This window comes from Chiloscyllium plagiosum, unplaced genomic scaffold (assembly GCF_037043375.1).
Source record: "Chiloscyllium plagiosum isolate Xiang-an unplaced genomic scaffold, Cpla_swu_hap1 HiC_scaffold_3, whole genome shotgun sequence".
Lineage (NCBI taxonomy): Eukaryota > Metazoa > Chordata > Chondrichthyes > Orectolobiformes > Hemiscylliidae > Chiloscyllium > Chiloscyllium plagiosum.
This window is the reverse complement of record NW_028270141.1, coordinates 7591860-7616345: the sequence shown is the minus strand read 5'-3', so window position 1 is coordinate 7616345 and position 24486 is coordinate 7591860. Positions and strand designations below refer to the sequence as shown.

At 41.0% G+C, this 24486-nt stretch overlaps 1 long non-coding RNA gene across 2 annotated transcripts in view; it reads right to left on the bottom strand.

Moving 5' to 3' along the window:
* Positions 1 to 2919: 2919 nt before the first annotated feature.
* Positions 2920 to 24486, bottom strand: part of LOC122548612 (uncharacterized) — a 35185-nt gene continuing 13618 nt past the window's right edge. For both annotated transcript variants that reach the window (XR_006311268.2, XR_015751770.1), the window contains exons 2-3: positions 12019 to 12228; positions 2920 to 4460 (exon numbers count right to left, since the gene is read on the bottom strand). This is a non-coding gene — a long non-coding RNA (uncharacterized LOC122548612). The remainder of the gene's footprint in view (positions 4461 to 12018; positions 12229 to 24486) is intronic.

Below are 24486 nucleotides of genomic sequence, written 5' to 3'. Positions count from 1 at the left end.
AGTTGATGGGTGCTCCATTGGATGTATAAGTGATCTTTCTACTTCTTGCAGGATAGACAAAGGACCATACTGGATGATAGCATTCATTTTTAGTGGTAACTTCCAGTACCTATAAGAATCGAAGAATATTAGAAACATGAAAAGAGCATGCTAATTGACTGAGTGCATTAATATACACAGAATTATCATCCCCAACTAAGATGATAAATCCAAAATTGAATGTTTAAGCCAAATTCATCTCACAGCTTACGTTTGACATCCCATGATTAGAGTAAGTTTTAATGCATGTGAGCTCTTCTATCAGAAACAAAGAAAGTATGGTTTTAAGATTATGGGTGTAGCCTAGTAAATGTGCTAACAACATGCGAGTTATGACACTGTCTAGACTGACTCTTGTTTACCATCATCCAGTATTTCCAACCACAAAACAGTGCGAAGGCAAAAAAATCAGACATCATGATTGCGTACAATATTTATCAGAATTTATATTTCACTGAGAACAGAATACATCATCTATGAATTTGTCTTTCTCATGAACCGCAATCCCATCCAAAACAATTCTTGATTCATCATGGACAGAGACAGGCCATTTCTTAGTCAGCATGAACTGTGCCTTGACATAAAAACATTACGATCACAAGGAATCACTGTGCCTTGGTCAAATTATCATTTGGTCAACTCTTAATATAATTACAATATACACTTTCCTACCCCTTCTAATTTGAGATTAGTTTTTTAACTTTTAGTGTTGAAATTTTGAATAATTTTTTATCTGTTAATTTTAAAAATCCACAAAGAAAACAAAGCCAACTTCCAGAAATTGAGCAGTATTTTTATCACTAAAATTTTCAAGCCGTTTCTACATCTGTGAACCTTTTGTCTGGTATTGTTTGTCTGAAGTTTTCAACCCTCGTTTGAATGCATTGCAACAACACCACTAAAGATGGAGGAAACTTTATTTCCAAAAGCATTGCTGATTTGCATTAAATAGGGCTGCATTAAGAATTCCTGAGGCCAATAAAAAGTAAAAATGCTGAAAAACACTCAGCAGTCCATTTGTGAAGAGAGAATCAGAGTTGAGCCGGATTTTTGTGAAGGAGTCAGGAAGTGAATGGCTCACCACCATTAAAGTTGAGAGTGTGGTGCTGGAAAAGCACAGCAGGTCAGGCAGCATCGGAGGAGCAGGAAAATCGAAGTTTCAGGCAAAAGCCCTTCATCAGGAATGAGGCTGTGAGCTGACGGGGTGGAGAGATAAATGGGAGGGGGAGAGATAAATGGAGGGGGAGAGATAAATGGGAGGGGGTGAGATAACTGGGAAGGGGGTGGGACTGGGGGGAAGGTAGCTGAGAGTGCGATGGGTAGATAAAGGTGGGGGTAATGGTGATAGGTCGGAGAGAAGGGTGGAGCCGATAGGTGGGAAGGAAGATGGACAGGTAGGACAGGTCATGAGGGCGATGCTGTGTTGAAAGGTTGGAACTGGGATAAGGTAGTCCTGATGAAGGGCTTATATCCAAAGCTTTGATACTCCTGCTCCTCAGATGCTGCCTGACCTATGGATCTTTTTCCAGTGCCACATTCTATCAACTCTTTGGATATGAAGGCCAGCATTCCCTCATTAGCCTTCTTGGCTTTTTTCTGCTCCTTTTTACAGCATTTTAAAGAACTATGTACCCAAAATCCTGCTGGACAACCAATATATTTAACTTTGTGCCTTCTAAAAAACACCTTGATCTATTTTTTCTCATTTCAAAATGATTAAACGCACACTTGTATGTATTAAAATCCACCTGCTGCAGCTTTGTCCATTCATCTAATCTATCAATATCTTTCTTGTAATTTTATGCTATTGTTAATACTGTCTACAACTGGATGTAGGTTTGCTCGCTGAGCTGGAAGGTTCATTTTCAGATGTTTCGTCACCATATTAGGTAACACCTTCAGTGAGCCTCCGGATGAAGCATTGCTGATGATTCTTGCTTTCTATTTATATGTTTGGGTTTCTTTGGGTTGTTGATATCATTTCCTGTAGTGACATCATTTCCTGTTCTTTTTCTCAATGGGGTGGTAAATCGGGTTCAAGTCAATGTGTTTCTTGATAGAGTTCTGGTTGGAATACCATGCTTCTAGGAATTCTCATGTGTGCTACTGTTTGGCTTGTCCTAGGATGGATGTATTGTCCCAGTTGAAGTGGTGTCCTTCCTCGTCTGTATGTAAGGATATTAGTGAGAAAGGGTCATATTGTTTTGTGGCTAGTTGGTATTCATATATCCTGGTGACTAGTTTTCTGCCTGTTTGTTCAATGTAGTGTTTGTTACAGTCCTTGCATGGTATTTTATAAATGACATTAGTTTTGCTTGTTGTCTGTATAGGGTCTTTCAAGTTCATTAGCTGCTGTTGTAGTGTGTTGGTGGGTTTGTGGACTACCCTAAAGCCAAGGAGTCTGAGTAGTCTGGCAGTCATTTCCGAGGTGTCTTTGATGTAGGGGAGAGTGGCTAGGATTTCTGGACGTGTTTCGTCTGCTTGTTTGGGTTTTTTGCTGAGAAGTCTGTGGACTGTGTTCTTTGGGTGCCCATTCTTTTTGAATACACTGTATAGGTGATTTACCTCTGCTCTGCGTAGTTCCTCTGCGCTGCAATGTGCGTTGGTTCATTGGAATAATGTTCTAATGCAGCTTTGTTTGTGGGTGTTGGGATGATTGCTTCTGTAGGAGAAAGTGAGGTCTGCAGATGCTGGAGATCAAAGTTGAAACTTTATTGCTGGAACAGCACAGCAGGTCAGGCAGCATCCAGGGAACAGGAGACTCGACGTTTCGGGCACAGGCCCTTCTTCAGGAAGAAGATTCCTGAAGAAGGGCCTGTGCCCGAAACGTCGAGTCTCCTGTTCCCTGGATGCTGCCTGACCTGCTGTGCTGTTCCAGCAATAAAGTTTCAACTATGATTGCTTCTGTAGTTCAGTATTTGGTCAGTATGTGTTGTTTTCCTGTAGATGCTGGTTTAGAGTTCCCCATTGGCTGTTCGCTCTACTGCGACATCTAGGAATGGCAGTTTGTTGTTGTTTTCCTCCTCTTTAGTGAGTTTTATGCCATTAAGGGTATTATTGATGGTCTTGAAGGTTTCCTCTAATTTGTTTTGTTTAGTCATCCATGTAACAGACCCAAAGTTTGGGTTGGATGGTTAGCAGAGCTATTTGTTGTCCTGAAAGTTGGGCAGTTTGCTGCGAACAATGATCTGTTTGAGGTATGGTGGTTGTTTAAAGGTGAGAAGTGGAGGCGTGGGGAAGGTCTTGGCGAGGTGCTCATCTTCATTGATAATGTGTTACATGCTGCGAAGAACATGGTGTAGTTTTTCAGCTCCTGGGAAGCCAGGAGACAAAAAATGGTACCCTCTTGGTTGCAGCTCATGTCTGTCTCCTGAGGAGGCCATTACTGTTTCTCACTGTGGCACCTCGGAACTGGCTGTCAATGAATTGAGCATCGTATCCTGTTCTTATGAGGGCATCCCTGAGTACTTCCAAGTTCATTTCTCAGTTAGCATTGAACAGATCAGGAAGGTTTTCACTTTTGATTCAACTACAGGAAAATCAGACACAAGGCAAGCAATTTGATACAATAGGCAATTTTACTTATATATTTTGGATCAGAAGCTTTTTGAATTAGATTAGATTTAGATTACTTACAATGTGGAAACAGGCCCTTCGGCCCAACAAGTCCACACCGACCCGCCGAAGCGCAACCCACCCATACCCCTACATTTACCCCTTACCTAACACTACAGGCAATTTTGCATGGCCAATTCACCTGATCTGCACATCTTTGGACTGTGGGAGGAAACCGGAGGAAACCCACGCAGACACGGGGAGAACATGCAAACTCCACACAGTCAGTCGCCTGAGGTGGGAATTGAACCCGGGTCTCTGGCGCTGTGAGGCAGCAGTGCTAACCACTGTGCCACCGTGCCGCCCCACGGCACAGTGACGGCTTTTATGCCCCATGGCTTTTATGCTTAAAATATTCAGTGATGGAAAGAATTGGTGATTGTGTAATTTTACATCCTGGATTGTAAAGATATCGTCATTCCTTCACTGTCACTGGGTCAAAATCCTGGAATTCCCTCCCTAAGGGCATTATGCGTCAACCTACAGCAGATAGACAGTAGCAGTTAAAGCAGGCAGCTCGCCACCACCTTTTCAAGGGCAACTAGGGACAGGAAAGACATGCCAGCCAGCCAGTGATGCCCACAACCCACGAGTAATTAAAAAAACAATGTAAGCACATCGTTAAGCCACAGTGCAGGAAATGTAACCTTGTCTAGCCTAAGGGTCCAGGGTGCTGCAAGGCCAGTCATTTTCTGCTGGAATTTAAGGTTATGGACACGTGACTTCTGAATTCTGTTCACAGGACCTCAAATGTGACCTTCTTGCTTGACTGTAAATCCAGGCATCAGTACAGCCTTGGTTTCAACCTGCAAATGAAAAGGGGAAGTGATTAAAACAAGAAACTTAACACTGTAAACAAACATCTACTGATACTCTTAAATCTTGAAAACTGAACCAGCAGCCACAACAATTTAAGAGAGAACTGCTTGCTTATCACCACTCTGAAAACAGAGGTTCTTTATCTTACTTTTCACTTTTAATTTGACTTTAATTTTAAGATTATAGCCCCATGTTCTTGAGTCCCACCAGAGGAAACAGTTTCTCTGCATCAACTCTGTCGAATCTTTTACGGCATTTTAAGCACCTAGATTAAAACTGCATTAAATTAAAGTAAAAATACCTTCCAACCCTTTAAATTCAAAAGAATAAAATCCAACTTAATGCAAACTGTCCTCATAATTTAACACATTAAACACTGATATTATTCTGGTTCAATCATTGTTGCTCACTCCATTAGATCGATTAAATCTTCCTGAATTGCAGTGTCCAACACTGAATACTGTACATTAGATAATGCCTGAGCAAGGTTCGATACAACTGAAACATCACTTTCTGCACTTCGTTTTCCCCTGGAAGTAAGAGGTTATAGATTTGAAATCGCCCCTTTTAATTACTGGCTGTGCTAGTTCATTGGCATTAATTAATTTTGTACGTGGACACCAAAAGCCATTAGGGAAATACTCCTTGTCTTTCCAGGATAAAAATGAAGTACGCAAGCTGTCCTACACTGAATGCTACCTGACATTGTTTTGTCCACTTATGCAAAATCTTGAATTATGGAGCGCAGAGGTCATTTGTTCCATCACATTCACATCAGCTCCATGATAAGCTGTTTGATCGATCATTGTTAATCTGCTACCCTTTCTTCGCCACACTGCAAATGTTTCACCTTCAATTAGTATTCACTTGATTCCCTTTTGAAAGTTGTTCTTGAATCTTCTTCAATCACCTTTGCTTAAGAACTTGATTAAAAACAATGTTTTCTTCATCTACCCTACCCACTGATTCATTTTTGCCTATTATCATAAATCTATGTTAACATTTTGGGTCAAAAATGACTTTTTATCAGAATCCCTGATTCTGATCAACTTTGTTTCTCTCCACAAATACTGCCTGATCTGCTGAGTATTTCCAACCATTGTTTGATTTTCTTTCAGTTTTACAGCTTCTGCAATATTTTGATCTTGCACCATAACTCTGTGTCCTCTGACAACTTAATCTGTTCCTGATGCATTTTTTCCTTGTTTCCTCCACCAGAAACATCATGATTTGAATACCTTTAACAATGCTCACTTTGACCTTCTCAGGTCTTCGGACATTAGCCACAATCCTATTGATTGGTTGAGCAGGATAAAGGGCTGAATGGCCTCCTCCTGTTCCCATTTCTTAAGATCTAACACCGGGCTTTTTTAATTTCCTCCAGGTAACTAAAGTTCCACATCCTAGAGTCATCCTAATAAAATTCCTTCCAACTCTTCAATGTTGCACTACATTCTTCCTGAAGTGTTGTTCCTAGGATTGGATCCAATACTGTAGGCTGTTACCTAACAGGTGGACCCTACAATAGTTTAACGTTATTTCCTTCCATTACCATGGGTTACCATTATAACAAAAATAGTGGATGATCCGAGAAATCACAAACTCTGACCGCAAATATAACACTTCCTATTTTCCTGGGGAGGGAAGGGGGATTTTGTGCATCACAAAAGCAGCTGTAATTTAAACCTTCAGCTTCTCCACTAAAATCAGATATTTAGCCCAAGAATGTGTACAGTAGACCTTGTAAAAATGCAAGTCAGAAATTTGTTCAATTCCTTGGGTGGGCAGGACATTCCTCTGGAGAGTTAAGGTACCCTTTGGATGAGTCCTGAAACAGCTTTGGTGGTAGCCGAGTGTCCTTTGGATGAAGTAAGCTGTCCTTTGGAATTGTTAAAAGTGGCAATGAATGTGCTTAAGAAGTGCATGCCCTCATTAACATTCAGGTTCACTGGAACTGTCAACAGGCCTATCAAAGTCAACTGCCAAGACTGTGAACAGCAACTGAGAATTCAATCTGTCAGACGTGTCAAGAGAACATGTGAAAATGTGTTGAAGAACTGTCAAAGTGATTTATCAAAGGACGCTATCAAGATGTCAAAACATTTAAAAGACATGGAGTTTTAAATTTTGAATGAAAGCACAAATTATTTTAAATTATTCTTGTCCAAAGATTGTTTACTATTTTCATCATTAGTTTACTGCTGCAGACTGATTTCTCAATCTTCTATTATTGCAGCAGGGTGCCAGCCATTTCACAGTTTGATTGACGGCTCCAGGTGGTTATAGACTACTTCAAGTGAGAATACAAATTCAAATGCTTAATATTTTAAGGAATTGTGTGTTGGAATGAAATGTTTGTTCTTATAAGGCATCATGTAGAAGGAATGCACATGTTGTAGATTAATTTTGACAAATGTGGGGTTTTTTTCAATGTATTGGCCTTCCATAGGCATTTCAAATGTTATTTTATAGATTTTTATTTAACTGCAATCTGCCTAGGTCCTGAGGTCTGTCTGGGATGAATGCTTGGGAGCTTGCGTGATAGGTGTAACGCAAAATGGTGGCATGGGGTGGGCATGGTTTGGCATGAGTCATCATTAAGTTGTCAGACAGCTATAGAGCATGCAGGCTGGGTACAGGATATAGGTTGTCTTGGAGAGTACAGATGTAAACATACCTACAAACCAATGGAGCAAGAGCAAACCAATTAATTAGAAGCAGGAGGTAGGCCATTTAGCGCTTCAGGCCTACTGTGCCATTCAATAAAATCATGGCTGACTGATTGTAACCACCGACTGTCATACCTGGCTACCCCAGATAACCCTTCACTGCCTTGCTTAACAAGAATCATCTACTGCTGCTTCAAAGCTGTTCAAGGACTCTGTTTCCATCACCTTTCACTAAGAGAGCTCCGAGGAGAAAGTGAGGTCTGCAGACGCTGGAGATCAAAGCTGAAACTTTATTGCTGGAACAGCACAGCAGGTCAGGCAGCATCTAGGGAACAGAAGATTCGACGTTTCGGGCACATGCCCTTCTTCAGGAAGAGAGCTCCAAAGACTCACAACCCTGTGACAGAATTATTTTCATGTTATCTCTGTTCAAATGGGTGATTACTGATTTTCAAACAGTGATTCCTGGTTCTAGCTTCTCCCAGAAGAGAACATAGAACAAAGAAAATTACAGCACAGGAACAGATCCTTTGGCTGTTTGAATCCAGATCCTCTATCCAAACCTGCTGCCTATTTTCTAAGGCCTTGTATCCCTCTGCTCCCTGCCCATTCATGTATCTGCCTAGATACATCTTAAGTGACACTATCATGCCTGTCTCTTCCAGCTCCGCTGGCAACGTATTCCAGGTACCCACCACCCTCTGCCTAAAGAACTTTCCACACATATCTCCCCTAAACCTTTCCCCTCTCCCTTTGAACTCATGGCCCCTAGTATTGAGTCCCCCACTCTTGGAAAAAGCTTCTTGCTATCCACCCTGTCTCTACCTCTCATGATTTTGTTGACCTCAATCAGGTCCCCCCTCAACCTTCATCTTTCTAATGAAAATAATCCTAATCTACTCAACCTCTCTTTGTAGCTAGCACCCTCCATATCAGGCAACATCCCAGTGAACCTCCTCTGCATCCTCTCCAAAGCATCCTCATCCTTTTGGTAATGTGGTGACCAGAACTGTATGCAGTATTCCAAATGTGGCCGAACCGAAGTCCTATAGAACCGTAACATAACTGCCAACTCTTGTACTCAATACCCCATCCAATGAAGGAAAGCATGCCGTAAGCCTTCTTGACCACTCTATTGATCTGCCTTGACCTGCCATTGGACCTGAACACCCAAATCTCTCTGTACATCAATTTTCCCCAGGAATTTTCCATTTACTATATAGTTCGCTCTTGAATTGGATCTTCCAAAACACATTACCTCACATTTGCCCAGATTGAACTCCATCTGCCATTTCTCTGCCCATCTCTCCAATCTATCTATATTCTGCTGCATTCTCTGACAGTTCCCTTCACTATCTGCTACTCCACCAGTCTTAGTGTCATCTACAAACTTGCTAATCAGACCACCCATACCTTCCTCCAGATCATTTATTTCTATCACAAACAACAGTGGTCCCAACACGGAACACCATTGGTCACAGTTCTCCATTTTGAGAAACTCCCTTCTACTACTACTCTCTCTCTCCTGTTGCCCAGCCAGTTCTCTATCCATCTAGCTAGTACTCCCTGGACCCCATGCGACTTTTTAGAAAGTCTACCATTGGGAACCTTATCAAACACCTTATTGCTGTTCATGTACATGACATCTACAGCTCTTCCCTCATCAATCAACTTTGTCACCTCTTCAAAGAAAATAAACCATCCTCTCCACAAATACTTTGTCAAGAATGCTCAACATCTAATATGTTTTAATCCTGCTCTTCTAGCTTACAACCCTAGCTTAGGCAATAAACAACATAACATAGGAACAAAGGTAGGCCATTCAACTCATCAAGTCTGCCATACCATTCAATACAATCATGATTTATCTGATAATCTTCTACTCCATTTTCTTGCCTTTTCTCCATAACCCTTGGTTTCCTTAATGATTAAACACTTATCTATCAAAAAAGAACTTAATTCAAACTTTATAGCTTGTTGTGGTGAGATTTGAAACCATATCCACCCAACAAGTCGCAAAGTTACTCGTCAAATGATGTTATCACTATGACAACACCGCCTGATTTGTTGAACATTTCCTGATGAGATAACTGCCCACTGGAGGTGTTATTCACATAAACTTTCTGCATTTCCATCCTTCTTCTGGTGATTGTGATTTTCCTCAGGTCCTCCTTCCCTTCGATTTCTTCATTTATCATTGCTTCTTCGGACGTTAGATATATCTTCTATAGAGAAGAATGATGCAAAATACCTGTTCAATGCATCTCCTATTTTCACACTTGCCGTTACTAATTCTTCAGTTTTCCTTTCCATAGGATGAATACCCACTTTGTTAACTCTTTTCTTCTTTAAATATTTATCAGGAGCTCTTACTGAGTTATGTTTCTGGCGAGCTTTCTGTCACACTCTAATACTTCTCAGTTTATCATTCTTTTCTTGTTTTTTATGCTGTCCAGTTTTCTAAACACCACTTGTCTGTACACAATTGTATATTTTTTCTTTTCATTTGATACAATCTTCCACATTTCTAGTTAAACTTGACCTGTGAGTCTGTCCTTCAATTTTCTCTTATTATCAGGATATACCTATTCTGTATACTCTGAGATATCATCTTATCCTTTAACTTAATTTGCTAATTTACATTATTCAATTCCACTTTTATGGCCTCATAATTGTCCTTAATTGCATCTTTAAAATAATTGTTTCCACTTTTTACTCAGAGAGTTGTAGGGGTGTGGAATGCCCTGCCTGCAACAGTAGTCAACTCGTCAACTTCAAGGGCATTTAAATGGTCATTGGATAGGCATATGGATATGAATGGAATAGAGTAGGTTAGATGGGCTTCAGGTTGGTTTCACAGGTTGGCGCAACATCGAGTATGTGCAAAGGCTGAGGGATAGGGGGATATTTCAAGTTTTTTGGGGGGACTTTTTAAGAATACAAATATTAACAAAGTGAGTATTGATCCAATAGAAAGGAAAACTGAAGAATTAAGAATGGAGAATGTGAAAATGGGAGATGCATTGAACATGTATTTTGCATCACTCTTCTGTACAGAGGATATGTGTAACATCCCAAGAAGCAATGATAAATGAAGAAATAGAAGGGAGGGAGGAACTCAGGGAAATCACCATCATCATAGGAAGGATGTAAAGGCATCGGTGTCAGTTCAGAGAAGGTTGATGAGACTAATACCTCAAATATTGCCTGCATCCCTACACTGGAGGTCTGACCTTCAGGCAGCAAATTTATCAACATCATATCCACGGTGCTAGAAATTCTCCCACATCTGTGCACCTAACTCACGGACAAATATCGCAGCTTATGTTCCTATTTATAAAGCCAAGGATCCTGTATGCCTGAAGTATACTGAATATGTTGGAGCAAATTACTGCAGATACTGGAATCTGAACTGGAAACAACAAATGCTAGAGATCACAGCTGGTTAGGCAACATTTAAGGAGAGACAGCAAGCTAATGTTTCAAGTCTAGATAACTCTTCATCAGAGTCATCCAGTCTCAAAACATTAGCTTACTTTCTCTCCATTGGATGCTACACTGAATGTGTCCTTTGGTTATTTCACGTTTCTAACTATATAACTTAATTCTTCACCCAGAGAGTGGTAGGCTTGTAGAATTCATTATCACAAAGAGCAGTCAAAGCCAGAACATTGTATGATTTCAAGAAGGCGATGGATATAGGTCTTGAGGCTAAAGGAATCAAAGGATGGAGGGGACAAACAGGAATAGCTATTGAGTGGATGATCAGCCATGATTATAATGAATGATGGAGAAGGCTCAAAGGGCTGAATGGTCTACTCCAGTTCTAGTTTTCTATATTTCTCTTAAATTAGTGCCATCCACAATTTTGTGCTCCTTAACCTATCACACAGTGAAAGGTTGAGGTACTAGTTCAAATCTTTGCATGTGGGACACAACATATCACATTCCATGAGAATTTGCTGCCTTGATCACTTGCCTTTTCTGGTCAGACCACGTCTTGAGTATTGTGCATAGTTTTGGGTCCCATATCACAGGGAGGTTGTACAGGCCCTGGAGAGTGTTCAGAGCAGGTTCACAAGAATGTCCCCAGGAATGAAATAGCTTAACATACGAGGAACATTTGAGGAGTCTAGGCCCATACTGGGCCATCAGACTTTAGAAGGATGAAATACTGAATAGCCTAGATAGAGTCGACATTGGGAAGATGTTTTCATTGGTAGGAGAGACTAGGACCAGAGGGCACAGCCTTAGAGTAAAGGGAAGACTTTTAGAACAGAAATAATGAGAAACTTCTTCAGCCAGAGAGTGATGAATTCATGGAATTCATTCCCACAGAAGGCTGTGGAGGCCAGGTCATTGAGTATATTTAAGACTGAGATAGATAGGTTCTTAAGTATCAAGGGGATTAAGAGTTACAGGGAAAAAGCGGGAGAAGGGGTTGAGAAACGTATCAGCCATGATTGAAAGGCAGAGCAGACTCGATGGACGGAATGGACTCATTTCTGCTCCTGTGTCTTACGGTCTTACGGTCTTCAAGTCAATGACCACCCACATGTCCCAAAGTCAGTTTCAATCAGTAATAATATATTTTTATGGTAGTTTGCTAAGAAACCTTTATTCGGAACTTGTTCAAATGTTTTTTGAAAGTCATCATGGGCAGAGACTGCAGATGTGTAGATATCAACCTGCCAAGTTAACTTTGTTTCTCTCGTCAAAGATGCTGCTTGACCTGCTGAAATTTCAAGCGTTTTCTGCTGGTACTTCTGCTTTCTGAAATCTGCAGTATTTTGTTTTGGTATCCATAATACTCTGTCACTCATCGCATTAGTAACCTCTACAAAACATTCAACTGGAATAGTCAGACTTGACTTACCTTTCAAAAATTCACACTGACTCACTCTGATCAGCTTATACTTGTCCAACTCACTCTCGAACATTCTTGATGTGGAGGTGCCAGTGTTGGGACTGAAGTTAGACGACACCAGGTTATAGTCCAACAGGTTTATTTGAAATCACAAGCTTCTGGAGTGTAGCACCTTCGCCTGACTCTGACCTTAAACATTCCTACACTTGATGTTGAAGGCTTAGGAAAAGAAAACATTAAAACCCACATTAACTTTGTACAAAAGGGTTGATTCGAAAAGCAATAAAACAGGGAAACTATAAGCACAAGAAAGTTAAATAAAAGATTCACATTTATTCAGAAATGTTCAGGAAAGATTGCTTTGAACAGCTCATACTTAAATACAAAGTGCAATATAAATACTTTCCTGCATCTATGGTTTCTACAGAACTGATTCCCGTGAAACAATTCTTGATTATATATGTTGGTAAGTGCTACAAGTAAATTTTCAGTGTAACTATTCAGCTATACTTACATCAGCCTTTATATAAACCGACACAATTAACATGACTTTCATAATATTTCATCAGAATTTTAGTTCATATTGACAAATATCACAGTGAGAAGTGGTCATTTCTTGGGTTGTGCTGAATATCTGATGTAAGCATGAGTCAAGTAAGATTCGCCTCATCAAACACGAACAGCTTCTCTTTATCCTCAAAGAATGAAAGAGTCATTGTTACAAAACCACTTTTCTGCTGAACTGTTTCCCGTAGGAATTTTATCCAAAAGCATAAACTGCTGGTCTCATCGAGAGATGGGAGTTGACTTATGAAGCATGCCCTTGCTCACAGATTTTAAACAGTCCAAATGCTTCTGCTATCTTAAAGAATCCTTCAATATCTTTTTCAAGATGTATCCTTGAAACAGTAGCTGAAGGGACCGCATACGGTGGATCAAGGATTAGCACTAGGGACCTGGGTTGAATTCCAGCCTCAGGCGATGGTCTGTGTGATGTTTGCCTATTCTCCCCGTGTCTGCGTGGGTTTCCTCAGGGTGCTCCGGTTTCTTCCCACAATCCAAAGTTGCGCAGGTTAGGTGGATTGGCCATGCTAAATTGCCCATTGTGTCCATGGATGTGCGGGTTAGGTGAATTAGCCATGGGAAATGAAGTGCTACAGGGATAGTGTAGGGGAGTGGGTCTGGGGGGGTCGCTCTTCAGAGGGTCAGTGTGGACTCAATGGGCCAAATGGTCTCCTTCCACACTGTAGGGAATCTATGATTTTACCTCAGAAGTGTCATAATTCAGGGCATCACATTGCTAAAGTGTCACATATTTTAGAACAAGAAAATCCCACTTATCTCAGATAACATCGTTTATCTGTTACATTTTCAAATATAGAGTCATACAGATGTACAGCATCTTCGGTCCAACCCGTCCATGCCGACCAGATATCCCAACCCAATCTAGTCCCATCTGCCAGCACCCGGCCCATATCCCTCCAAACCCTTCCTATTCATATACTCATCCAAATGCTTTTTAAATGTTGCAATTGTACCAGCCTCCACCACTTTTTCTGGTAGCCCATTCCATACACGTACCACCCTCTGTGAAAAAGTTGTCCCTTAGGTCTGTTTTATATCTTTCCCCTCTCACCCTAAACCTGTGCCCTGTAGTTCTGGACTCCCCGACCCCAGGGAAAAGACTTTGTCTATTTATCCTATCCATGCCCCACATGATTTTGTAAACCTCTATAAGGTCACCCCTCAGCCGGACCCAGCACCGATCCTTGTGGCACTCCACTGGTCACAGGCCTCCAGTCTGAAAAATAGCCTTCCACCACCACCCTCTGTCTTCTATCTTTGAACCAATTTGGGGACAAAGTAAACATTAAGCAAAACAAGTAAGGAGCAAAAATAATTAATCAAGGACCTCAATTTGTTTCCAAGTTACCATTCATGAATTGCACTCTGACCACAAAAATCAATCATTGTCAATTAAATCATTCTAATAATATTTTCATTCCCTTTTGGCTCTATTTTCCTTATTTATCAACCATAAAATTAGCAACAGCTAACCAGCATCCATAATAAACTTACAGCTTGTGGCTGACACATGAGCAAAATAAGTACATGTTAGATTACCCCAGCGTAATTCCCCTTCACCTTCTCCCTTGTCTGTCTAGGTCGGACAGGCCACAGGTTGGGGATGTGCTGTCCAAGAAGCATAATCAAATGACATACAGTATTGGAATGATCATGGAAAGGGAATAAATATTAGTTGTTTTTGTTTCTGAAATATTGTTAGCAATCCCTACACATCTACCACACTGTAACATCCTGAAGACTTTCCGTACACATCATTCCCTTGGGATCAATAGATGTGGAGCTGGAAAAGCACAGCAGGTCAGACAACATCTGAGGAGTAGGGAAGTCAACGTTTCTTGCTCCTCGGATGCTGTCTGACCTGTTCTGCTTTTCCAGTTCCACATCGCTTGACTCTAGCTTCCAGCATCTGTAGTCCTTACTGTCTCCAATTCCTTTGGGATCTTCCCTTCACCCTTTCAATATTGATTGCCTGGCAGTGTTAGATTCAGATTGTTGTGATATCTGCAGTGAGATTCCTGCATTCTCACTCCATATTAAGGTTTTTCAGTTCTGGTCATTTTCTGTTCTCTACCTGAAGTTTCTGTTAATATAAACATTTGTGTTGATAAATGCTACCAAAGCTTAATCAGCAATAATTTATAAACAGTTTCACTACACTCTGAAACAGTTTGAACAGACATCACCTGATCGTTTGGTCTCCCACTTAGGAGGGAAAAAAGAAAGTTGAATATACAATGGATGAAATTACACAGAACATTACTGTGTTTGACCAGGGCTTTCTTAGTATCCTGAATGTGATAGAAACAAGAGTAGAGAGATTCAAATAGAGATGAATTAGATGGAATGATTTTGATGGAAAAGAAGGAAGTTGAGCTGATGAGAAATTTTAAACATTTAATGTAGGTGTCAACAGTGATGTTGGAAGGACTGAGCAAGGGGCCAAAGTTTAAAATGGAACAAGAAGTTTGGGGTCGTCGATGTTTTCTAAGAATAATAGGAGATCTTTACTTCAAAGAAAGAGATATTTATAAAGTAGTCGGTTAATTGATGCTTTTGTGAACCAGTGTACAGCATAACACTTCAACATTTCACCAGAGCGAATCTCCTTTCACAAGTAGCTCCAGAATTTGACTGATCCATCAGTGCATGTGACAATCAAAGAATATATTTCACCAGAGGAAAAATGGAATTAATGCACAATCTGTTCAGGTATAATAACATTAACAAAGTCTTGCCTGCCTGTCCTCTTATGCTCAAAACATGGTGTCACGCAGAGGAAGGCACTAAATTACAATTACTTTAAAAAATACAATGAATCAACAGAACCAGAATCATTCAAAATTGATTAAAAATGAAATGAAAAATTCAACATCATAACTAAGGCTGAGTAAACATTAATTAATCATGGGACATAAATCTGCTAAAGACATTACGCTAGTCTTTATAATAACTAATAGCTTCAAACATGAAAACATTATTACAAATCAGATTCAAGTGTCTGCATGTTATTCAGAGTGACTATGAAATTAAACAAAACTTCTATTCCGTAATTAACTTTAGTTGTATAATAAACCTTTTATGACAGATTTGCTTAATACACCAGCGAAATAATTACCTGATGTTGCAATCCTCTCTGAACTGTAAAAACAATCTGAATGTGACTGTAGTGCCATTTAGTAACTAGGATACATAGATGTTTCATGATTTTTTTTTACTCCTAGTGAAAGCATTCAACCACACAAAAACAGAATACCTCTATTTCAGAAAAGGAAAAACTGTGGATGCTGGAAAACAGAAATTAAATTACACTCTGATTGCCCCATTCTTGGCAAATGTTTCTAAAAGGAGATAGGCCATTGTTAAGACTAAATGTTAGCTTCTCCCTTTTACTGTCTGCAGTAAGGCTGTCTCATTCCTTTTCTCTTTTCTTTGTGATCTGTGTTGCCGTTCTTGACATAGCTAGCTTTGATGCAATTGCACATGAAGGTGAAATGTGAAATATGAAAGGTTCGAAATGTTCAATACACCCATTGGGGTTTTCAAAGAGAAAATAGAGGCAATGGCAAAGACCCTAGGAATGCACTGGAATTTGTTACAGGCAACAGCTCCTAGGATTAAAATGTCGTCCAGATAGACTGCCATTCTGGGTATGCCTTGGAGAATATTCACCCTTTGAAAGATGGTGCCAGCTGAAGATACCTCAAAGGACAAGTGGGTGTATTCATACATTCCTTTGTGAGTATTTATCGTAATATAATTCCTGGATGACCCGTTCAGCCCCCAATGGAGGTAGGCATGTTTCATATTCGCTGGAAATGTGTTGCTGGAAAAGCGCAGCAGGTCAGGCAGCATCCAGGGAACAGGAGAATCGACGTTTCGGGCATAAGCCCTTCTTCAGGAATGCCCGAAACGTCGATTCTCCTGTTCCCTGGATGCTGCCTGACCTGCTGCGCTTTTCCAGCAACACATTTCCAGCTCTGATCTCCAGCATCTGCAGACCTCACTTTCTCCTCAAATGTTTCATATTCAATTTAGAAAGTAATGTTAAAGGATCCCCCCCCCCCATCAGAATTCCTAAAAGTTTGTTCCGTAATGATAGATACAGCAGCACTTGTACTTACCTCCATATTTAGGGGGTAACCATTTACCTGAACTTTTATCTTTCTTGGGGTCCCTTTGGGAGCTGTAGTGTAAATTAGCTGTATCAATTCCTCATCCTCAGACTGATTTATTTGTGAATCCCTGTCTTGAGGTGATGTCACTCTTCAGCTTGAGCAGTACACGTTTTGTCAGTTTCAGTCACTTTGTCTGGGCCGATCCTACAACCACAAATGCAGCATGGATATTCTTGCTCCTCATAATGTTGAGGAAAAACTTCCCGTCCAGTTTTGGAACTTTGTAGCCTCCAACCCCAATTGTCATCCTTGGCAACCAATGGGAGCTATGAGTATGATCCGCTGGGTCTTGGTTATGTGGGATGGGGTAGCCCAAGGCTGAGGACAGTATCGCCTATTGGCCCTGAAGCCTTTTTCCATATTTTTGTGGGAAAGAGCCAGTTCTGTGAATTTTTTGAGGACCAGATCTGGTTCAACCAGTGGCTTCCTTTTGGTCACAAGATTATTAATTTCTGCAAACGAAGCGATCCTTTAACATTTCTTGAAGTGCTGACCTACACTCAGTGTTCTGACAATTTCTGCATTTCATCAAGAAATCAGTAACTGGTTCCCCAGGAAGTCTATTTGCTGTGTTAAACCTGTAATGCTGCAATATAACAAATGGTTTGAGTTCACAGTGATCCACCATCGGGGCTGCTGGGTAGGCTGAAAGTTGGGACCCCACAAATGGTCAGGAGAATGACTTTCTGTCAGTGATTCTCTTCTGTCCTGTAGCTTATTCTTTTGATCTTTGGAGGGGGCCAATCCTCCACACCCTCATCATAAGCTTTCACTTTCCCAAAGAGTGACACTTCCATTATTTCTTTGTCACGGTCTTGCCAGGTCCTTTGAAAGGCAAGGTTGTCTGATACGTTTTTCCACTCTCATTGTCAATGTAATAACTCAGCATGCACGACTGGAAAGGAAAATAATTTATTGCTGAACACCAAAATAGCGTACCTACTTATGGTGTTCAGCCCAGCCTGGGATAGACAGTTCTGCAGACCCATCCTTGAGTCAACTTTATAAGGTGCACAGATGAGGCATGATTACTGAGTTTGCAGATGACACCAAAACTGGTGGCTTGGTAGATAGTGAAAAAGATTTTCTAAGATTACAAAGGGATCTTGATTAAATGTGTCAATAGGCTGAGAAATGGCGGATGGAGTTCAATTTGGATAAATGCAAGCTATTGCATTTTGACACAACAAACAGGGCAGGTTTTATACAATTCATGGTTAGGGCCTTTGTAATGTTGGAAAACAGAAGAATCTAGGAGTTCAAGTACATGATTCTTTGAAGTTTGCCTCACACAGACAGGGTGATTAAAAAGGCGTTTAGCACATTTGCATTCCTTTGCATGTAGGAGTTGGGATGTCATGTTGAGGTTGTACAGGACATTGGTGAGGCCTCTTCTGGAGAACTGTGTCCAATTCTGGTCACCCTTTTAAAGTAAGGATATTATTAAACTGGAGAGGGTTCAAAGGGATTTACCAGGATGTTGCCGGGCATGAAGGATTGAGTTATAAAGAAAGGCTGGAGAGGCTGGGACTCTTTTTACTGGAGTGTTGGAAGTTGAGGGGTAACCTTATAGAGGTTTATAAAATCAGATGTGGCATAAATAGGGTTATAGGATGAATGGCAGGTGTTTTTTCCCCTCGAATAGCGGATTTCTAGACTTGAGGACAAATTTTTAAGGTGAGAGGGGAGATATTTAAAAAAAGAGATGAGAGGCAAGATTTTTCCACACCGGGTAGTTCATGTGGAATGAACTTGCTGAGGAAGTGGTGAATATCGACACAGTTACAACGTTTAGAAGACTCTTAGAGAAGTACATGAGTAGGAAAAGGTTAGAGGGATATGGGCTGGGTGGGACTAGTTTGGTTTGGGATTATTTTTGGCATGGACTGATAGGACCGAAGGGTCTGTTTCCACGCTGTATGACTCTATGATTCTGTAGGAACTTTGTTCAGACTGTAAAAAAAAGTTATCTCCATCAAATGGCTGTAAATATTGCTGGAATTCCTCCTAATTAACACTACATTGACAATCCATCCTGTAAGTGTCACAGCTTTTGTGGGGAACAGTGAAGTATTAAACCTGTTCAACATGAATGCTCCAAGGGTTCTTGTGGTGTGGTATTAGTGTCCCTATCTCTGAGCCAGGAGGCTGGCTTCAAGCTGAAACTTCTCTAGAGGTGTGTAATAATATTTCTGAATAGGTTAGCCATGAAAATGCCAATGAGTGCTCCAGCTAACCTTGGAACACTTGTGATAACACTGGATGCATGCAATAAACCTGCAGTAACGATATCCCTAAAATTCAATAAAAAGTTGTGTGTGCTGGTCCTTGTTTCTATATAACTCTGAAGATATTTTTGCCTAATCTTACACATAAGGGATATCACAGCAAACACAGAGAGAGAGAGATAGAGAGAGAGAGAGAAGGGAATCATACTTTCAGTCTTAATGCAAACTAGAATTGAAAAGTTAACTGATCCATTGTTCCATCTGGTACCTTCATCTGTTCTGAACTAAGTTCTACTAATGCTTCTTTGAAGGCAATAAATATGATTTAAAATGAAATAAACTTAAAATGAAATAGGCTTGTGACCCACATATACATATGGACCAGGTCACAGCACTTTACAGAAAATAAATCAGTAAGTGGTATGAGCAGTTTAATTATTCAGCTGCAGCTGTCTTTGTTCTTTTTGAATCCCCTCAGCTAGAGGCTGTAACTCACATTGCTGCATTAGCAAATGTTTGGTTCTTCATTCAAGTAGACACTTTTCAGGCATGAGACGAAACTCTAAGTATCAAGAGCCTATTAAGACATGGGACCTTACAATAGAGTACAATCCTCTCTCCACTTGACATACGTTCATCTGCATTCAAGCAGAATTCATTCAGTGTCGAGAGTGTGGTGGCTGGAAAAGCACAGCAGGTCAGGCAGCATCCGAGGAGCAGGAGAATCGACGTTTCGGGCGTAAACCCTTCATCTGGAGTGAATCAAAACTTCCTGATGAAAGGCTTATGCCTGAAACTCCTGTCGATTCTCTTGCTCCTCGGATGCTGCCTGACTTGCTGTGCCTTTCCAGCATCACACTCTCAACTCTGATTTCCAGTATCTGCGTTCCCCACTTTCTCCTGGAATTCATTCAATGTTAAATACAAAACTTTCCTCATTCTTTAATTCTTACATGGGTGTTGCTGGTAAGGTTGACCATCATAATTGTCCTTAAGCTGATTGGCTCTCGAGCACATTTTGGAGTGCAGTTAAGAGCCAAGTATATGTCCGTAGGGTTGGATTCAGATAAGGACAGTAGAGTTCTAAATGACATTACTGAACCAGATCAACTTTTATGATAATCAACAGTAGTTACATGAGATTGAAAAAAAATCCTACACAAGAGACAGTTAGCTAAGGTAGAAATCCACAGAATTGAGGGCAAGTTACTGACATGGACAGGAAATTGGCTGGGTAGCACGAAACAGATTTGGAATAATGAGTAAATATTCAAGTTGACAGGGCGTGATATATGGTGTCCCACAGGGATCTGTGTTGGGATCTCAATAATTCACAATTTTCATTAACAACTTGGGTAAAGTCTAAAGTCTAAATCCAAATTTGCTGACAACAAAAAAAAAGGCAGCATTGTAGACTATGTTGGCAACAGCATAATCTTACAATAGGAGATGGGAGTGATGAATTTTGAGGGCTATAAAGATAATTCTGGAGAATGGGACTAACTCTTTTGGGAACCAGTACAGCCATGATGGACCGAATGGCCTCATTCGGTACTTTGATTCTATATTGATAAAATAGTTGAAATGGGCAAAGCTGTGACAGATAGATTTTAAGATAAGCAAGTGTGTGGTTATCCAGTTTGGACTGAAAAAGGATTTATCGGGGTTTTTATTTAGATGGCATAAAGTTAAACACAGTGGACGACCAATGAGATTTGAGAGTTCAGGTGCAAAGGTCTTTCAAATACCATGTACAGGAGCAGAACATGGTCAAGTAGGCTAATGGAATGCTGATCTTCATATCTGAAGAGCTGGAATTGTGACGCACATGTTATGTTACGGTTGTACAAAACCCTAGTAAGACCCTATTCAGAGTATGATGAGCAGATCTGGGCACTACATCTTATGATGATGTGTTGGCCCTGGAGGGAGTTGAAACTTTATTGCTGGAACAGCACAGCAGGTCAGGCAGCATCCAGGGAACAGGAGATTCGACGTTTCGGGCACAGGCCCTTCTTCAGTGCTGTTCCAGCAATAAAGTTTCAACTTTGATCTCCAGCATCTGCAGACCTCACTTTCTCCAGGAGGGAGTTCATTGTTAGGATTATACCCGGACTTCAGGGCTTAAGTTGTGAATTATCAGACAAATTAGGACATTATTCTCTAGAATTTAGAAAGGTAAGAGATGATTTAATCAAGGTTTTCAGGATATTAACAGGGAAAGGCATGTTAGATAAAAATAAACCATTCCTACTGGTTGTAGTTTCTAAAACCAGGGGCCACGGTCTAAGAATTAGGGTCAGGCCATTCAGGAGCGATGTTAGAAAGCACTTCTACACACAAAGAGGAGCGGATGTTTGGAACTCTCTTTCTCAAACAGTGGTTGATGCTAATTCAGTTGTTAAATTAAAATCTGAGCCGGACAAATTTTTATTAAGCAAGGGTATTAAGGGATATGAGCCCGAGATAGATATATGGAATTAGACCACGGATGAGCCATAATCTCACTGAATGGCAGTGCAGGCTCAAGTGGCTGAATGGCCTGCGCCTGTTCCTATGTTCCTTGGTAACATGGGCAATGATGTTGGGAAAATATGGCGTGATCAGAAAAATGAAATTCTTGACATCAAGAAAGAGCAGTCTAATTCTTTAACCAAGTTTTGAATGGCAAAATGAGAATCTGGCCACAGAGTTTATTTGCATGCATTTACAAGTAATTAGTACCTAATCTTGCCTCATTGATATGCAGTTTCCTGTTCTCCCACATCTTGAATAGAAATGAATTTCTGACATGAAAGTCAAAGTCAGTATCTGGTAGCTTCAGCTCACCACTTGCTCCTCCAGTACTCTACCTTAGATAGCATTCCCAGAGCAGTGATAGACAAGCAGGAGGCTGGAATAACATAGCTGCCTGGCCTGCTGTGTTCTTCCAGCCTCCTGCTTGTCTACCTTGGATTCCAGCATCTGCAGTTTTTTCTAACTCTAACCCAGTGTAATGGTGGCAGATTCCATGGACACACCCTATCAACTGATATTGGTATTGGACACGGCCAACATCACTATGGTGCATTTCTGACTTATTAGAAGACAGTTCCCCACTTTAATGCTGTACTTTGGAGCACACCAGCACTGTTCATTAACACTCTGCTGCCAGAACACTTTCTGCACAGGGACAAGCATGGACGGACCATGGACCCCTTGGCAGTCACTGATTTTGTACCTAAATGAATACTCACAGCATCTGTGTCCTGTCTTCTACTTTGTTCAGAACTTAAAGGTTCATAGTCCTTCTGCCTTGCTTTCCTAATAGCACTGGCACAAATCCAGGAAATTTGTCATGGTTGTTGGCCGCATTCCTGTTGAAGAGCTTTTGCCCGAAACGTCGATTTTCCTGCTCCTCAGATGCTGACTGACCTGCTGTGCTTTTCAAGCACCACTCTAATCTAGACTCTGATTTCCAGCATCTGCAGTACCCACTTTTGCCGTGTTGGCCGCAATCAGTCAAGGAGGTAGGTGTGTTGCTGCACAGCACCATATATCAATGTCACAGTTGCACACTGAAATGTGCTTGACCCAAGTGCCCTGTCTCCACACCTCAGTCAAATCAAGGAGAATGTCAGTCAAGGGGTGTTGGCACTGTCAGCACAGTTCGTTCTCATTCCAGGGACATGGAATTCAGTCCGGGATCCGTCGTTCAGCACGCAGGGTCTGTCTGTACACGTAGGTCCAGGTTTTGGGCTATTGTCCATCCCAGGGATTTGCACAATGAAAATCAAGACAGTGTGTTCACCTAAGGCTTCCTCTGTGGTAGTGAAGCTGGAGAAGTCAGTTATGGGGATTGGATGCAGCATGCTGGGATATGGCGGATGGGTGCAATAATTGCAAAAGGAAATCAACTCAATATATCCAGTCGGGTAAGCAATAGTGCATTGAATTCCCTCCTTAACGGCATTATGGATCAACCCACAGCGGGTGGACTGCAGCAGTTCAAGAAGGAAGCTCATCTCCACCTTCTCAAGGGCAACTAGGGATGGACAATAGCTGCTGGACCAGCCAAAAATGCCCACATCCCACAAATGAATTAAAAGAAATTAGAGGAGATGGGTTCCTGCAGGAAGGGGTGTTATCAATGGTCACTGTCCTGATGTTCATTGTTGCTCAGCTGTACGCTTGGTTCAAGATGTAACAGGCCAATGTGAAGCTGGAAAAACACAGCAGGTCAGACAGCTTGGAAGGAGCAGAAAAGTCAACATTTCGGGTCAGGACCCTTCATCAGGATAATGTTGGCTGATGATGTATGTGATCAAGCTGGGCTGGAAACGTGTAGGAGCTCAGTACTGAGAGGATTGATAGGGAGTGCAAGGAAAAAAGGAACATGGAGACCTTTTGATTACCAGGCTGACTCTGTAACTCATTTTGTCAAACATGATCCTCCAGGATCCTCATACGAATCAAAAAACATGCACAGAAATGGAAAACAGCTGCAACCACAATGAGAGCGGGCAGAGGAAGAACACTTTGGTAGCAATATGAGGCCCTTCTAAGGGGAAATTACATTAATCAGACACTTCCCCAGAGGAGATTGACGATATCAGTAATCATAGCATCCTGCATATGAAAAGAGGGACTCTTCTGTCTCCACCTCAGAACCTGGAGGTCTGGGTTCAAGTCCCATATACTCCAGAAGTTTGTCATAACATCTCTGAACAGGTTGACTAGAAAATACCACCTGCATGTGAAATGCACATAGTGTCCAACTATATGGGACATGTATCTGCTCACAAACATTCTTGACCATCATTGGTTATTGCAAACTGAATGTCGCCACCTTGTTGAAGCAGAAGTAATTGTACGTGATTGTGGGCTACAATCCAAAATCGCATAGGCTGCAACAACAGAAGTTGCTGGAAAAGCTCAACAGGTTTGGCTCACCGTGCAATAGTATGAATAAATGTTATAGAGCCATGGTATGTAAATAATGAGGGAAAATGCAGAGAATAGTGTGAGCAAACTCACCAGAGCTCACAGACAGAAACAATCCTGACACTCCCCAAAATTGACACTAAATCGATTTCTGGTCAAATTTAGCCCACTGTCACCATTAGATGAATTGTTACCCATCAAAGAGAACCTGAGATAAGGGCAGAAGTCACAAGACAACAGGTTTATTTGAAATCATGAGTTTTTGGAGTGCTGCGCCTTTGTCACGATGACGGAGTAACACTCCAAATGTTTGTGATTTTAAATAAACCTACTGGACTATAACCTGGTGTCATGTGATTTCTGACCTTATGGTGTTAAAGACACTACGGAAATGCGAGTTGTTGTTATTGCTCAACCCGTTTAAGAATGAACAAGTTGTAAAGAAAACACTGTGAAATCAAGAGTTAAAACCTTCCAGGGGACTGTCCTACTTTCACTGATTACAATAAACCAATTACTTCCTGAACTCCTTTGCAGCATATTTTTCTTGTGATTACTTTGCT